The 17,902-nt window shown below is 43.5% G+C and overlaps 1 protein-coding gene across 3 annotated transcripts in view; it reads right to left on the bottom strand.

Moving 5' to 3' along the window:
* Positions 1-17,902, bottom strand: part of ULK4 (unc-51 like kinase 4) — a 427,885-nt gene that overhangs the window by 69,846 nt on the left and 340,137 nt on the right. The window lies entirely within an intron of this gene.

The raw sequence follows: 17,902 nt of genomic DNA on the forward strand, positions 1-17,902 counted from the left end.
TATCAGGAAAACCACAATAATGATGGAGGAGACACTTTCTGGACAAAAGAGACCACCCACAAGCTCTCTAGGAAAACAACCTGCAGTACAGGGTTCTCCATACTAAGTTTAAAGCTTGCAAGAAAATGTAACCGAAAACGATGGTGGGAGAACTCCAAGCTCCTTCTGAAATAGTCTCCTATGTTCCTGGGGTCCAGCTTGAGAAACAAAAAGTGGTCAGAGAAGTGTCCTATGGACGTCTGTCCCGAGTCACTTCTGCTCACGTACTGAAGCCACTTTTCTTGACCAGCTCTCAAGGACAGACAAGTCAACACATAGAAGGTTTAAGAGGAGGATGTGCTGGTATAGGCAGGCACAGGGCTGGAGGAGAAACTGCTGCTTCACCCCAAAGTCCACCAGCATACACTACCCTTTACAAATGTCCATAGTAGCCCCTTTGACCAGGTCACTAACTCCCCCAAGCAGATCTCCAGTGTTTGCACCTACAGAGCCTGGCCCTGGATGGCACCAGGCAGGACTGGGCCCCTGGGCGGCCTGGGAGTCATGACATTCCTGTCGTCTGCCTGCAGCAGGTGGGATGCCCAGCACCGGAAGCCATGGGGCTACAGCTGTGTGGTCAGTAACCCCTGGGGGGCCCCCGGGGGAGTCTGAACCAACCTGGAGCTCTGCTTCCTCATTCATAAAACAGGGGAGGGGCTACATCGCAGCTCCAAACTGCTCGACTGAAGATGCTGATATTACCTCTGCATGAGAAGTGCCCTACAGGTCACTTCACTTTTCAAATGTCATCCTATTGGACTGTCACACGATCCTTCTACGTGGGCCTCAGCCTTACTTTCACACTCATTTAGATGGGGAAATGGAGGCTCAGAGAGACTGCAAGCCAACTACTGAGTCAGCAGCTAATTCTAGTCTCAAATCCTTGTCTTATTACTCAAAATCCTGGTGATGATTGAATTTCACATTTCTGGGCTCTAAAATGCTGCTGTACAATATATTTATGATATCTATTTAAAAATAAGAAGCTAGGCAATCTTGGTCAAGTAAAACTGACGCTGTTTTGACAGACTCCTTGTCTGGGCTGGGGGTAGGGGAAGGGTTCAGGACTAACAGTGCCTGTCATCCTCCTCTTGTCACTGGGGCTGTCTGGAGGGTCTGTGTGAAGACGGCGGCTTCTTACTTCCTGTTCTGCAGGATGGCGGGGGAGGACACATCCACACCAATCGCTCTTGCTAGGATAGGAAACAGTAAACACACACAGACACAAATGCAAGCATATACGTGCACACACGTAGAATTCTGAAGTCCTGAGGCCCCAAATTCACCACCATCATCACTACCACCAACTAAAATTGCACAGCACTATACAGTGTACAGCTCACTCTTTGCACAATGTGCTCATTTTATAAGGAGGAACTGTCAAAGCCAGTTAGTGGCAGAACTAGTCTCAATCCAGACAGCAGATCTTCTCCCACTGTATAGGCTCCAGACTCAGCCCTCTGCACTTGCCATCCTAATAGAAATTCCAGATTCTCAGGCAGCTGGAGATGGTAGCCCTTAAAGCTTGGCAATTAGGGTACACGGAGAGCCACGGGGAGAATGTGTGAGCCTTTCTGCCTGTGGCCTCATCTCTGAAAACCAGAGGGGAAGATGATGAGGGCTAATCAAGTTCTCACAGCCTCACACCTTCTCTCCTCTCAAAGGCAGAGAAAGAGAGCTTTTATGTTCACCGTCAAAACAGCATTTCTGTTTTGCAGGAAGAGCTCATCAGAGGAATACCTTCTTTGAAAGGGAGGAAGTAAGTAAGAAGAGAGAAAGTGTCTGCGGGTCTTGTTTTTTCTCCAATGGGATCTGAGTGCCTTGCCATCAGGGGACCTGCACCTGGCATCTGGTTTATTTCCCATGACTGTGAACAGGCCCAGGGAGGCTGCTGCCATGCGGCAGGAGGGCCCGCTGGTCACTCTCCATGCTGCTCAGAGGCAGAGCCTGGAATGTTATTCTGGCCATGAAAAGGCAGAAGTCACTCCAGCATTCCCGGGATTTACAAGGAAATTCCCAGATGCTGGAGAAAAAAACACCAAACCTTAATCTCTGGATTCTGTGGGCTCCTTATTAGCTGGCCTTGCGTGAGAGATGCTCTCTTGATCTGAACAGCTTCCTCACGGGCCTTGCTACAAAATTCCTCCACTGCTCACCCCTCACCACTGAAGACTTGTTAAAATACCAGTGCGGTCTGATGGAATAATAACTATTATGAAAGAAATCCCAGTTACCTGGACATAATGTACCAGGAAGCTCTCAAGTGCCCCAAGGGGACACCAGGGAAGAGAGGCCATGTGTTTTAGAGGAAAAGCAGCAAGGCAGGGATGCCAGCTGTGGGCGGAGGCCCAGGGAAGTTTCTAGTGGGCACTTCCAGTGCTCCACCCAATTCCCTGGGGTCTCTTCTCGGGTCTGTACAGCCCATCCATGGGCCTGCACCAGCAGCTGTCATCGGAGGACCACTCTTGGCCTTCTTGTCTGCACTTCCAGGGGGCTGCATGTGCCTGGGGATTCACGTCCCACAAGACAACGCTTGCCGGTAATTGACTGGAGGACCATGGATGAAAGCCCAGGCCTCTGGTCTCAAGTGGGGACCAATTATAGTGCATAACTTACATCCAGTGTCCCCTGTGGAATCAGCAATGAAGCTGCCTCCTCAGGACTCTGCCAGAGATCCCACTCTTGTTTGCTTTTCTCCCCTTCTGGATCCTGTGTCTTTTGCCCCCTTCTAGTTTTCTCCAGGGAGCACTCCCTCAATAAACTATTTGTACCCAAATCCTCATCTAAGGGTCTGCTGCTGAAGGACCCACCCCAAGACAGAGTTCTGGAGTGGAAAGGACCAGTGGAGACAGGGCTCCTCGGGTAAGGAGGGGGCAACACAATCTACAGCCACTCTTCAATTTTCCAATGAGGGCACCCTGTTAGGGCAAAGGTGGGAAATAAACTTTGAATTCAGAATTCTCCAAGCAGCTGAAGGAAAACAGCCCCTTCTGAACACAGCAGCTTTGCTCACCAGTGTATTTAATCGCATCATAGCTCAAGACACATACAGTGCTGTTGCCTGACCCTTGTGGGCAGCAGGGCTGGTCATGGCTGCTGTTTTCACAACAGTGATTAATATTATTTGTATAAATTTGTAGAGGCACTTATCACAAAGAAAGTCTCCACCTAAGCCGTGCATGAAAATCAGCATAATATTAACCAAAAGAGGACATTAAAAGGAAAATGTCACCGGAAATTTCAGCTTATCAATCTTCATTCTCCCCTTTAACACTGTTGTGCTGCTGCTTATATACATTTGCATAATTAAATTGCTGGGAGCGTGTGTTTTAATTTGGATGGAAAGTATATATTATTTCTACTGTGTAAAAATTATTTGATGTTTGATGGAGTTTTTAATGCTCACTCTTCAAATTGCTAAAGACAGAACAATAGTTTTGTTTTTCTGTTCTTTTTTTCCTCCCTCAACCTATTTGACCATGAGGTATTCAGATATTGCTAGAAGGTTACGAGTACAGAGGTAAAGCCAAACTTATGCAAACAGGCCTTGAGGAGGTAGGGTGGGGTGGGGGAGTGCCCAGGCCAGCCTGTCCATGCCCTAGGCTCTTAGTTTGGTTTTGCCTTGAGTTTGCTGTGTGATCCTGGGGTGGGGTGAGGTCATTTTTCTCTTTCTTATTCATGTGTCCATCTGTTCATTCATTCAAGAAATATCTACTGATATTTACTCTAGGCCAACAAGGGAATAACTAGATCTACAATGTAATATAGTAGTGACTAGCCACATGAGGCTATCTAAGCAGAAATCTAACTTAATTAAAATTAAAACTCAGTTCCTCAGTCCCACTAGACACATGTGAAGTGCTTAATTGCTACCTATGACTAATGGCTGCTGTATGGGACAGTATAATTTAGAACATTTCGATTTGCAAATGTAGAACATTTCCAACTGCAGAAGATTCTGCTGGACAGTGTTGAACTATCTAATCTTGAAAGGTCTTTTCTTTTCTTTCCTTTTTTTGTTTGAGTAAAAGTAGACTTATTTAGAGAGATGTACAGGGCAGAGGGGGGTGGTTAAAGTAAAGGCAGATGCACATTCCACAGACAGAGTGCTGGCCGTCTCAGAAGGCAAGAGAGAGAGCACGACCTTGAAAGGTCTTTTCATCTCAAATGTGCTGTGATTAAAATGATGTGAAAATAAGCCCTGGTTCATACTGGTAACCAAGTGCAGTGCCAGGCTGAAGGTTCTGCCACCTTCTAGGTGTTCACTGGGAGTCTTTCATAGAACTGAATGCGCCCAAGGTGGAAACATGAGGGACAAAGGGACAAGTTTCTCTTGAAGGAGACTGGAGCCCAGTGGACGAGACAAACATATGCACCAACAGTATACTGGGCATGGGGGTGACAGAACGGTCCCTGAGCTGAGTACAGGACCAGCCTCCTCAAATTTCCAAACGGTAGCCTGGCTGTTGGGCCATCTCACTGCTGGGAATGCCCCAGGCTGGTGTCATAACTGGTGTTCCCCCTGGACTGAGAGCCTATAACATTCTCCAACATGTGAGTTCTTAATCCTTCTGCAAGTACTGTGGTGATAACCATGAAAGTGGTTTGGGGTTTTTACTTTATTTTTCTGAGTTTCAAATAACATTAGAGATCTCATTTTTATGATTTATTTTTTAAATTGAAGTGCAGTCAATTTACAATGTATTAATTTCTGGTGTATAGCATAGTGATTCATTTATATGTGTATATCTATATATTTTCATATTCATTTTCATTACATGAAGATGTTAAGACTCTTCAACATAGGTGGTTCTGTTTCAAAATAAGCAGCAAGAGATGAACAAGTAGATTGATATGGGATTTACTTTATGTGGCCAGGATCTGTGATGGTATAACAGTTTATATCATTTTCAACAACTATCCACTTGGGCTTGGCCATGTCAGCTTCACAGTGCGTAGAGACACTTCCTGTCTTCTTGATTTGGGGCTTGGCCATGTGACTTGACGTGGCCAATGGGATGTTAGTGGCCACAACATGAGCAGAGGTGGGGAATGGACTCACATGGCTGGGTCTGGTCTGTTGTGCTTCTGCACTGCCATGAGAAGACCTTGTTCTGATAGCTCCACTGGCCCCAAGAATGGAGCAGGGCTGAATCCAACCCACGAGCTAGGCCAAGCATCACTGAGCCTAGTCTAGATCAGAGAAACTCAGATGATGTGCACCCATATGCTCAAGAAATAAATGCTTACTGATGCAATGCTTCAGAGTTCTGGGGTGGTTTGTTACTGTGCTGTGTGTCACTGTGGTAATAGCTGACCATTACACATGGTGACAAAAGGGAGGGCGAGGCCCAGGTCAGAAAAAGGACTGTGATTTTGTCTGAGAATTGAGCTCTTTGGAGGAGCTGGCCTGGTGGCATCCCATTAACCACAATGAAGACAGACCAGGTAAGCTCTGACAACCATAGCCTCACATGCAAAAGTTTACCTATAAACCTGCCCAAACCAGAACCGCAGCTTAAAGACAGAAACCCTAATGCTGGGACTGTCACTATCACTGCATCACAACTTTGATTTCACAAAGGATGTAATAAGTGCCTCAGCCAACCTCCCTGAGCAGGTTATTTGTCTCTTTTGTAAATTCTTTCATACTCTGAGAGGGGAAGGGGAAACTATGAAAATAACCTCATCCCTCAAAGCTTCATTTCCTCTTTTCTCTCCAACCAACGTTATCATCAGAGACCCCTAGGCATAACATCACCAGCACGCAGCCATGCCTGGCTCAGGAGAACAGATGAACAAAGCCAGTTGTGAATGGCAGACACAACCCACTCTCCTCGCCAGCCCCACCCACCCACCGCAGTCTGCTCCCAATGGCCCTGGCGTTCAGGGCTACTCTTCCTGAGAACCACGGGGGGAAGCTGGCAGCATTCTCTGATGGAGGCTACAAGGGAGAAGAACATGACCTACAGCATCTGTAAAATCAACTCAAATATCAGAAGAACATTTCCTGAATCATTTATAAACAAATTTCACCATATTAAAAGCCAAGAAAGCACGAAAATCCAGCAAATGTGTTAAGTAATTTCAGGAGGAAAAAGATGTAAATATGGTGTGTGACAAGATGTGGATGAAATCAATACTGCAGAGCTACAGTCATCAAGACAGCATGGTATTGGTACCAAAACAGATATACAGATACACCAATGGAACAGAATAGAGAGCCCAGAAATGAACCCACAAGCTTTTGGTCAACTAATCTTCGACAAAGGAGGCAAGAATATACAATGGAATAAAGACAGTCTCTTCAGCAAATGGTGTTGGGAAAACTGGACAGCAGCATGTAAAACAATGAAGCAAGAACACTCCCTTACACCATATACAAAAATCAACTCAAAATGGATCAAAGACTTAAACATAAGACAAGATACAATAAACCTCCTAGAAGAAAACATAGGCAAAACATCATCTGACATACATTTCAAAAATTTTCTCCTAGAAGAAATGAAAGCAAGAATAAACAAATGGGACCTAATGAAACTTACAAGCTTCTGCACAGCAAAGGAAACCAGAAGTAAAAGAAAACAACAACCTACAGAATGGGAGAAAATTTTTGCAAATGAAACCGACAAAGGCTTGATCTCCAGAATATATAAGCAGCTCATACGACTCAATAAGAAAAAAATAAACAACCCAATCCAAAAATGGGCAGAAGACCTAAACAAGCAATTCTCCAAGGAAGACATACAAATGATCAAAAGGCGCATGAGATAATGCTCAATATCACTAATTATCAGAGAAATGCAAATCAAAACTACAATGAGGTATCACCTCACACCAGTCAGAATGGCCATCATTCAAAAGTCCACAAATGACAAATGCTAGAGAGGCTGTGGAGAAAAGGGAACCCTCCTACGCTGCTGGTGGGAATGCAGTTTGGTGCAGCCACTACAGAAAACAGTGTGGAGATTCCTCAAAAGACTAGGAATAGACTTACCATATAACCCAGGAATCCCACTCCTGGGCTTGTATCCAGAAGGAACCCTACTTCAGGATGACACCTGCACCCCAATGTTCATAGCAGCACTATTTACAATAGCCAAAACATGGAAACAGCCTAAATGTCCATCAACAGGTGACTGGATAAAGAAGATGTGGTATATTTATACAATGGAATATTACTCAGTCATAAAAACCGACAACATAATGCCATTTGCAGCAACATGGATGCTCCTAGAGAATGTCATTCTAAGTGAAGTAAGCCAGAAAGAGAAAGAAAAATACCGTATGAGATCGCTCATATGTGGAATCTAAAAAACAAAACCAAAAACAAACAAACAAACAAAAACAAAGCATAAATACAGGACAGAAATAGACTCATAGAGAATACAGACTTGTGGTTGCCAGGGGGGTTGAGAGTGGGAAGGGATAGACTTGGATTTCAAAATTGTAGAATAGATAAGATTACACTGTATAGCACAGGGAAATATACACAAAATGTTATGACAACTCACAGAGAAAAAAATGTGACAATGAGTGTGTATATGTCCATGAATGACCGAAAAATTGTGCTGAACACTGGAATTTGACACAACATTGTAAAATGATTATAAATCAATAAAAAATGTTAAAAAAATATGTGGATGAAATGGAAGACACTGCCATGATGGTTTAGTAAGCTTCTCTCTCTCCTTTTAAGTTCTTGATAGACACTGAGTTAGAGAAGTGCATTGGGGGAGGATATTAAGGAGGTGAGGGTGCAGAATCAAGCCTCTTCATTTGCATTTTCATGCATGCAAAGAGGCCAGCGCACCCAGTCGTATCATAAATACACAGCCACAGGCCACTTCACATCCAGGGGAAGGGGATCGGCGTAGAGAGGGAAAGGGCTGCCTGCGAAGGTAATGGACTTGCATCGCCATCTAATGCTTTCACCTCGATGTTCTATTGAGCTGAGCCTTCTCATAGGTTTACTTTGTGTTGCAATCGAAGCTAATTTAGAGGCCCTGAATAATTAGGACGTTGCTACTGTTATCAGAGCTAAAGTCATATAAGAAATACACAAGCAGCTACTGCCTAATAAAGAGTCAGGTGAACAAAAAAAGCAAACCACCGACAAGCTGCGGTCTTGTTTTAATTTACATCCTCATGAGTTCCCATCGCATTGTAATTGTCCAAAACCATGAATAAGCCTCTGTCGCTGTGGAAGCTTCTTCCACAGCCTAAAGCTAATTATCCTTTTCTTTCCCACCCAGAGCCCCATGAGGAGATTACTGACAGGACAGAAACGGGGCATGAGGAGCCCCAGCAGGGCTCATGTGCCCTCCTCTTTGGTTGCATACAATTTACATGAAAAAATGGCGACCCACTTAGACTGCACTTTGGGCATCTCTGTGTCAGCTTTATATTTAACACTGTAAACAAGATAATAGTAGTTAATGCCCAAGTTTGATAAGCTTGTATATACCTTCCCACTTGTATTCTTTGTTCTAACAGCATCGCAGCAACTGTTGGAGGTGAGCTAGCTCTGGGTAGAGGGGAAATCTGACTTCCAGCAGCTCATTGGAACAACACTAACGCTGAAAGGGCCCCTTCCCTGTTCACAAGAGAGGCATTCAGTTCTCTCTCTTCCTTCTTCCTCCCTTCTTTCCTTGCTCCCTCCCTCTAAAAGTCTGAGTGTCTTCTGTGTATGTTCCATGTACCCTGCTAAATGCTAGGGAGGTGTAAACAAGATAGTTCCTCAAAGACCGTGCAGCTACGGGCAGAAACGAAACACAGTAAGGCCATGCAATGCTTCAGTGGGGGAGGTGCAAGATGTTACTGACGCTGGTTAGAAAAAGCTGTCAGCTGAGGCGGCAGAGACGTCTGGGATATGCCAGTGGGAAAGGGCGACCACAGGAGGTGGGGCTGGGAGGAAATACTGCTCCAGGTAGAGGGACACCTCAAAGGTGAGCAGGAGTCCGGCCAGCGAGGGGAACTGTCCGTGGCTGGAGTAGTTGCAGTGAAGAGTACAAGGAAGCAACATTAGGGACAGAAGCAGAAGTCAGCAGGGACTTTGAAAGCCAAGTTCAAGGCTCCAGGCTTTCTCCTGAGGCCCCTAGGGAACCGCTGATTAGCTTTAAGCAGGGCAGTAAGGTGCTTTCACAAGGCGCTCAATCAGTGGCTTCTGAAGGGGTTATCTGATGCACTGAGGACACACTACACTCGGACAGTCCTTGTCACCTGCTACAGGACCTACTGCTCATGTCTGGACACATGATGACACCCGGACTTAATTTTACCAGCTTCTTGAAAGTTCCTATTGTCTCTTTCTGGCACGTGCCTCACAAGTAACACTAGATTTCCTCTTCCATAGCATCACTCCTGTCTCACATCTTTTTTGGCTACTGAAGTCCTGGGCTCTCCTTCTCCGCAGAAGGTAAGCTCGACAAGCACCCACGCAGCACTCATGGGGCCTCAGAGGGCAGGAGGCATGTCCACGGCAGCTGCAGGGACGGGGGGGTGGGGAAGAGGGATGCAGGGGGGTACGTAAAGGGAGAGGGAGGCTGAAAGGAGCAAAAGGAAGAATCCTGCCATTTCATGTTTTTGAGCTTAAATATTTCTAAGCTTTTGGATGATGTTAATTTTCATTGTGAACAACCTTTAATAGTAACTGCAAAGTGAGTAAGGAAAAACTACATTTTTGTGCACGCTGTAGAAAATAAATCTGAAGTAAGATCACTGAAACAGATGGTGGCGGGCAGGGATGCTGTATCCTTGAGTTCTCTTCTTCTAAAATAATTCACTTCAAAAATCATTTTCCAAGTATTGTTGAGTAAACGGCACTGAACGTGACAAAAGAGTGAGTCAGTCGTTTGGACCTGGGGGCTCTGTCACATAGACACTCACTGCTTTTTCTGATGAGTGTCCAACTTTTCTAACAGCTTAAAAATAACCTATAATACGTGAGTCATTACTTAGGATTTGTCTTCAAAGAACTCCAATTACAGAATTTAGTCATTGGAATCCCCCCCTTTTTAGACACGAGAACAAGTATTTAGGGGAGAAAAAATCATAGGACTCACAAGTAAAGATTTATTCTTTTCTCTTAATAGAACAGACACTAAATAAAAGTGCCACCCCTGCAGCTCAAGCTGAGTTCAAAGGCACATTGTATCAGCTTTAAAGTTCATCCCAATAGTGGACTCAGTCCAAAGCTACACATGTTCAAACTAGACTTGTCATGTGTATATTGCTTTCAAGTTTTTAGCATGCAAAATGTTTCTTTATTTTTGGACAGATCATAAAATAAATAATTCTTATTTTGAATATATATATATATATAATATATATATAAGCAGCTCATACGACTCAGTAAGAAAAAAATAAACAACCCAATCCAAAAATGGGCAGAAGACCTAAACAAGCAACTCTCCAAGGAAGACATACAAATGATCAAAAAGCACATGAAAAAATGCTCAATATCACTAATTATCAGAGAAATGCAAATCAAAACTACAATGAGGTATCACCTCACACCAGTCAGAATGGCCATCATTCAAAAATCCAAAAATGACAAATGCTGGAGAGGCTGTGGAGAAAGGGGAACCCTCCTACACTGCTGGTGGGAATGCAGTTTGGTGCAGCCACTATGGAAAACAGTATGGAGATTCCTCAAAAGACTAGGAATAGACTTACCATATGACCCAGGAATCCCACTCCTGGGCTTGTATCCAGAAGGAAATCTACTTCAGGATGACACCTGCACTCCAATGTTCATAGCAGCACTATTTACAATAGCCAAAACATGGAAACAGCCTAAATGTCCATCAACAGGTGACTGGATAAAGAAGATGTGGTATATTTATACAATGGAATATTACTCAGTCATAAAAACCGACAACATAACGCCATTTGCAGCAACATGGATGCTCCTAGAGAATGTCATTCTAAGTGAAGTAAGCCAGAAAGAGAAAGAAAAATACCATATGAGATCGCTCATATGTGAAATCTAAAGACTCATGGACAGAGAATACAGACTTGTGGTTACCAGGGGGGTAGAGTGTGGGAAGGGATAGACTGGGATTTCAAAATTGTAGAATAGATAAACAAGATTACACTGTATAGCACAGGGAAATATACATAAAATGTTATGATAAATCACAGAGAAAAAAATGTGACAGTGTGTATATGTCCATGAATGACTGAAAAATTGTGCTGAACACTGGAATTTGACACAACATTGTAAAATGATTATAAATCAATAAAAAATGTTAAAAAAATAATTCTTATTTTGAATGTTTCCAGGATAGAGTTCATGGTCTTAAAAAAAAAAAAAAAAGAGAGAGAGAGAGACCTGACAGCTTATAATGCTGCAGGAAACAGGACAGATGTTTCCCCCAACTCTCAAAATGGAGAGGTAGCCAAGCCCCTTCCAGACCAGGCTCTGATTCATCTTGCCAACTTCATTTCTTCCTCTTGTTCATGCATTTAACACTCCATCTAGAAAAGTGAACCCTCCTACACTGTTGGTGAGAAAGTAAATTGGTGTAGCCACTATGGAGAACAGTACAAAGGTTCCTTAAAAAACTAAAAATAGACTTATATGATCCAGCAATCCCACTCCTGGGCATGTATCCAAAAAGGATGTAAATTCTAATTTGAAAAGACACCTGCACCCCAATGTTCACAGCAGCAGTATTTACAATAGCCAAGACATGGAAGCAACCTAAATATCCATCAGCAGATGACTGGATAAAGAAGTTGTGGTATATTTATACAACGGAATACTACTCAGCCGTAAGAAAGAATGAAATAATGCCATTTGCAGAAACATAGATGGACCTAGAGATGATCATACTAGCTGAAGTAAGTCAAACCAAGAAGGACAAATATGTATCACTTACATGTGGAATCTACAAAATGATACAAATGAAATTCTTTATCAAACAGAAATAGACTCGGACACAGAAAACAAACTAACGGTTACCAAAGAAGAAAGAGAAGAAGGATGAATTAGGTATTTGGGATTAACAGATACACATTACTGTATGTAAAGTAGGTAAGCAACAAGGACCTACTATACAGTGCAGGAAACTATATTCAATATCTTGTAATAACTTATAATACAAAAGTATCTGAAAAAGAATAGATGTATGTATGTAACTGAATCACTTTGCTGTACACCTCAAACACTCTACATCAACTATACTTCAATAAAAAAATTTAATTAAAAAAAACTCCATCTAAAACTTCCTTTCCTTCTCTGTATATGAATCTTCCTTTTCTGCCTCCACACTCCTGCTCATGCTGTTCCCTGTCTCTAGAATGTTCTTCCCTCCATATCTGCATGTCCAAATCATACTTCCATGTTTCAAACTCATCTCAGATACCACCTTCTCTAAGAAATCTGCCCTAGAAACTCCAGGAAAAAAAAGGAGGCCTCTGCTTCCAGGTGAATCATTCCAGTGCATGGACCACGTGCTTCCTTGCTAGTGTCATCTACTCTGGGCTCCCCGAGGGCAGCGTTAACCCAAGGTGACCCCTAGTGTAGTGCCTGATTCACAAGAGGCATCAGTGTCTGTTTCCTATGTGAGCAGTAAGGGACTGGGAAGTTACCAACAGGCAGCTATGCCGATTTAGTAAGTTAAAAAAGTAAATGGATCGAGGGGAGGCAAAAAGAAGATTAAGATCTCAAAGGCAAAAGGATGAAGTTTCGGCACAGGGATCACATTCACCACCAGTAAATACAATCTGGCATTTCTGGGTCCCTACACGAGTTGTCCTGGAGAACAAGGTAAAGGCTGCCACTGAATGTGTTTGCAACGTACCAGGGTTTATGCAAGTGTTTTCCTTACACTGTTTCATTTATTTCTCAAAAACAATTCTAGAATTTATATATTATTATCCCTGCTTTACAGAGGAGGAACGAGGAGGGGGGAGAGGGCGCGGTGGTCAGAAGGGCTATGTGAGCTCCAGGAGGTCCAAATAGCTGAAATTCCTTCTGCTTCCAAAGTCTACGTCTCACTCTCGACGCTGCCCCAAGAACATCGTTATTCCAAGAGAGAGAAATATAACTGAACACACGCACCAGGCCCCAGGAAAACAAGGGTAAACACACAGGTCAAACTCTTCTGAGCACTGTTAGTTTTACAGCAGGAAAAATCACAAGAGGTTAACAGAAGTTCCTCACTGCACAATGCACCACACTCTCCAGAAGAGCTTCCCTCCACGTCTGTGAACTAGCCATCTAGGAGACTCAGCGTATTCTGAATCAGTAAGGTATGAACGAACAAGGCTTGGCTGTTCCAGGCCAGGGTCCATGCTTCTCATCTTCTGCGAGATTCAGAACGCTCAGCAACTCAAGAGAACACCTTCCATAAGGTTACCCTGAACCAAGACACCCAAGGAACCAAAGCACCCTCCTAAAGCTGATCTGCGTAGTGGACTCTTCCTTAAGTCAGTCTCTAAGACACAGATGCTAACAGAGATGGGGAACATCTGGAAGACCAGAGGATCTCCAGGGGTCAGGCTGTACCAAAGGCCACAGGAGACAGAAAGCTGAAGTCTTGCTGAATTCACCCCATACCCCTGCTCCCAAAACATCATTTATAGAGCAGAGTTTTTTCACAACAAAACACCCCTCCATGCCTCCATCCATATCGAATGTAACTCCTAGAAGGCCGTCACAGACTCTTGCGACTTGACCAGGGGCAAAAGCAGTACCTTCAGAATAATGCACGCTTAGAGACAGCAGGTCTCTGGGGTCATTCTCAAGGAAGCCTGATTATCTAGGTTGGGTCCTGAGAGCTGGCCTCCAAGTCCACTCAACTGGGGGTGACATAAGCCAAACTCCTCGACCCCTAGTTCCTGTGCCTGAGCCTTCCTCAGGGGCCAGCAGGGACCCGCCCCATACAACACCTCAAATTTCTTGGGCAGACCCATGAGAGGGGCCTGCAATGGTGGTACTAGTAGTAGTATTTCCTAGTAGTAGTGAGAGGAAGCAATTTCTAAAGTCCCGTCCCTCATGTAGAACCGAACTCTAGGAAGGACAAAGGCAGGGTTTAGAAGGACAAAACAGAAAGAGTGTCTTTCTTACCTTCACCCCATTTATCAAATATAAACATAGAGCCAATTTCCCTTTGGAGTTCTGGGCATACAAACAAGGGATATAAGTTTCTCCTTGGAGGGGTCTTGCGATGGAATGTAGGGTGCAAGCTACTTCATTCCCACCTTCAATGAACTAGCATAATTTTTCTTTATGTAGTTTTTTCCTCCATCAAGTGAATGAAATATCACCACAGCACCACTGTCAAGGCCACACATATGCTTCTGAAAAATAAGGCCTAGATTATTTTGTCCATCTTGCCATTATTAATATGGACATAAATTCTCTATGCTATTTCATGGGTATATTTCCAGGCACATGGTATGTATTTCATAATTTAATATTACATTATGATAAATGTGACTTGTGAGAGTCATTCCTTCACAAACACAAAGCTTTTCTGGATTTTAGGTGAACTTACTATTCATCATATTTAAGGTCCTCATATTTAACCTAAGAAGATAATGAAAGTGTAAGTTGAAGGAATTGCCTTATAAAATTCTAACTTGGCTGTTTCTCTCTCCCCTAGAGAGGGGCAGCCTGTCCTTGACCTTTCGTCTTTATTTTCCCTGGTTTTTTGTTCTGAGTTATGGACCTTTTTAAGGATAAAAGCTATAGATTCCTTCTCCAGAAAATGGGCATGAATAGAAACACAAAGTTTTCACCTAACTAATTATATTTCATTGCAAGTTTCTTCAAGTTGAAGACACTGCAGAAATAACCTTTATAAAGAATTAGATACCTTTCATTATGTTTTTATGTGCTTACTGAGTACATAAACCAAAAAGTCATCCCACTAAAGAATAAACTTCAGTTGGAAGGCTTGCTGTTACACCTTGCTTCCGTGAGAAATTGAGATTACAGGTGTCTGATAGCCAAGTGTGTGTGTAGATGGGGGCGTTTTAATATATCCAAAGCCAGGCTTGCATCAAGCAACTCCAGGATCGTCTAGCATTGTTTTGCAACTAATTCATGGTTCACTCTTTACTTGGCTTTCTAAGCATCTTTCTATTTGGCAAGGTCTGCCTCACTGGGGCTGCCTCTATCATCACAGAAAAGACCCAGAAATCTGAATTTTCATTTTATTTTATTGTTTATGGAGCTACTAGGGATTGAACCCAGGACCTCACACATGCTAAGCACATGCTCTACCACTGAGCTACACCCTCACCCCTTGAATTTCCATTTTAAAGTCTCAAAGGAGATGCTGTTGCCAGATGTGTGCAGATTTCCTTCTGCAGAGCAATTAAGGAGGCTTTGTCCTTCTGGAGACTAAAGAGGCTTCAGGGCCTCCTCCTACAGCATGGGGAGGTTCACAAGGCACCTGCCTCCACCGTGCTCTTCCAGAATGAAAGCTCAATCAGAAGAACTCAGGGCTTCTCAGGGGCATTACTGACGGCAACTGTAGGACCTTGTTATGAAAGACTTCCCTCCTTCACATGGCAAGAATCAAAACAGAACTTCTAAGTGTGTCACCTGGTAAACATCTCCCTTCCAGATGGTTCTCACAGTGGCCTCCCTTTTCACTCTGACAGGAACCCCCCGGGAGGAAGATGAGTCAAGCCACCCAGGGGTCATTCTCTGGACAGCCAGCAAGCCTCTGGGCAGGAGAGTGTAACTTCATACTCTGTGTCACCGCACGACAAAGCCCTTTAGAGGCTGGTGAGTCAAGGTCTTGGCTCTCCTCAACGACCATTGTGTCTGGCAGTAAAGACTTCTACAGGATTGTTGCTGGAAGGTACCAGAGTACATGGGTGCACAGACTAATAGCCGTTCCTTTTTTCACAAAATGAGTCAAATCAGGAGCTCACTGTTTGAAACACACATATGACAGACAAAAGTCATGGTTTGGTTTCCCAGAAATATACCAGGAATTCCACCCAGTTGCTCTGATGAAAAGTGGCATAATTGCTAATTTCTTCAGGATGTATTTTGAAATAATTAGAAATTTCAGGCATTCCAAAGTGGATGGTATTTGATAGGGCACTGCTTCATTCTTTCTCTTCTTATTCAAGCTACAAGCTATAGACGGCCCCTCCACTCCATGCCCACCCCCAGGATTGCTACAAGAGCTTTACTGGCTGCTTAAAGATAAAGCTTTCTCTTGGGACAAATCCAAGTTTTTGCCTTTTCAAATGTAGCCATCTTTCATACTACCTGGTGGATCTCCATGCCAGATGGACAGACGGCTCCTTTCAGTTGTCCAGCGTCAGTCACCCAAGTGACTCCTGGGGTCACTTTATCCCAAGTGGTGGAGGACCTGACCTTCTCTTCTTTCCAGGTCACCTACTAGGATGTGCATTTTCAACAGGGTGATATGGCTCCCAAAGGAGTAAAAACTGGCTCTTGGTGGGGGTAGGAGGGGGAACTACATCTCAGATACTACAATGATCTGTGGCCTGCCAAAGAAGATATATTCTCTGTCTCTCTCTCTCTCTCTCTCTCAATCTCTCTCTCTCTATATATATAGTTTATCTGTGGTCTTTAATTTTTACAGGGAGAAGCAATTAGGAAAAAAATGTCTAAAGAAGTTCCTCTGGGTACAAATCAACAAGAAAGACTGACAAATACTGCTCCAGCATATCTGAAGAAGGGGGCTGGGATGTCTCGGGACATTCCAATATCTAGGTGTGGCCTCACACTCTTTACTCAGCTGCATGCATCCTTGGACCCAGCTCCTGGTCACCACCTGGATTCGATGACCACTGACTCCCTCCCGGCAAGCACTCCATCATTGTAGCCTTCTCTAGTAAACACTGATAGCTCTCTTGTTTTTACTTACCTATGGATCTGCCTTCTAGGTAAACGCTTGCCTTCTGTCATATCGTGGAAGTCTAGAATGGCTTGATGACCCCACTCTTACCCTGTGGATATCCCCCAACTCCCCACTCCCAGTGATCTGGGTCACCTTATTTCCTTTCCCCCAAAACATGAAACAAAGCAATGCCACGTTCCTATTATCATTCATCATTCTTGAAGGAGTTGCCCTCAGCTCTTTACCATGTTGGAAAGCCACTAGAAAACTCACATTTGACAACGAATGAACTGTGCTAAGGATAAAGACATCAGTTTTCCAAGAGTGCCTGCATATTAATGAGAGCTTTATCCTCAAAGAAAGCTCTCCACTGATGAAATTTTAGGAACCTATGATGAGTTTCAGGGAGGATCTGAATGGCTGAGATGCTCTGAGATGAAAAGGCATTCCTAGTCTTCTTCAATCACCCCAAAACACGGTAGCTTTTGGCCCACCCACATCTAAGACTCACCCTGGGAAGACAGATCCAATTCTGGGGTGAATCACTGCTTCCAAACCCAAGAATGCCCTTGGGTTTAGCAAAAGCCCTAGAGAATCTAATGTCTGCTAACAGCCCAATTACTGTACCTGTCTTCGTGATATTTTTTGGTGTACTCAACTATGAATAAATTCTTAATAGAGATTTGAGGTAGAATGTCTCCAGGGCGGTATTCACAATCAATCAAAACTTCCTTATTGTAAGAGAGTTGATTGTCAAGACTGTTGTTTGGGAAAAATATTTTCCAAGGTCTCAAATGAAAGAGTATAATCAGCACTCATGTTTTATGCAAATTAGAAGAGATATTCTTACACTGCATCATAGGAAATAATCATCCCAGCACCATCGCTCAGAGAAAGCATCTGCCACCCAAAATTTAGAACAATAATTCTCAATCTATGGAACAGTGCATCACCACAGATTAGACTTGTTATAAATTTATAATGATTTCATATAAAAACATTACATTTTAATAGTTTCAAGA

Source organism: Vicugna pacos, chromosome 17 (genome assembly GCF_048564905.1).
Source record: "Vicugna pacos chromosome 17, VicPac4, whole genome shotgun sequence".
Lineage (NCBI taxonomy): Eukaryota > Metazoa > Chordata > Mammalia > Artiodactyla > Camelidae > Vicugna > Vicugna pacos.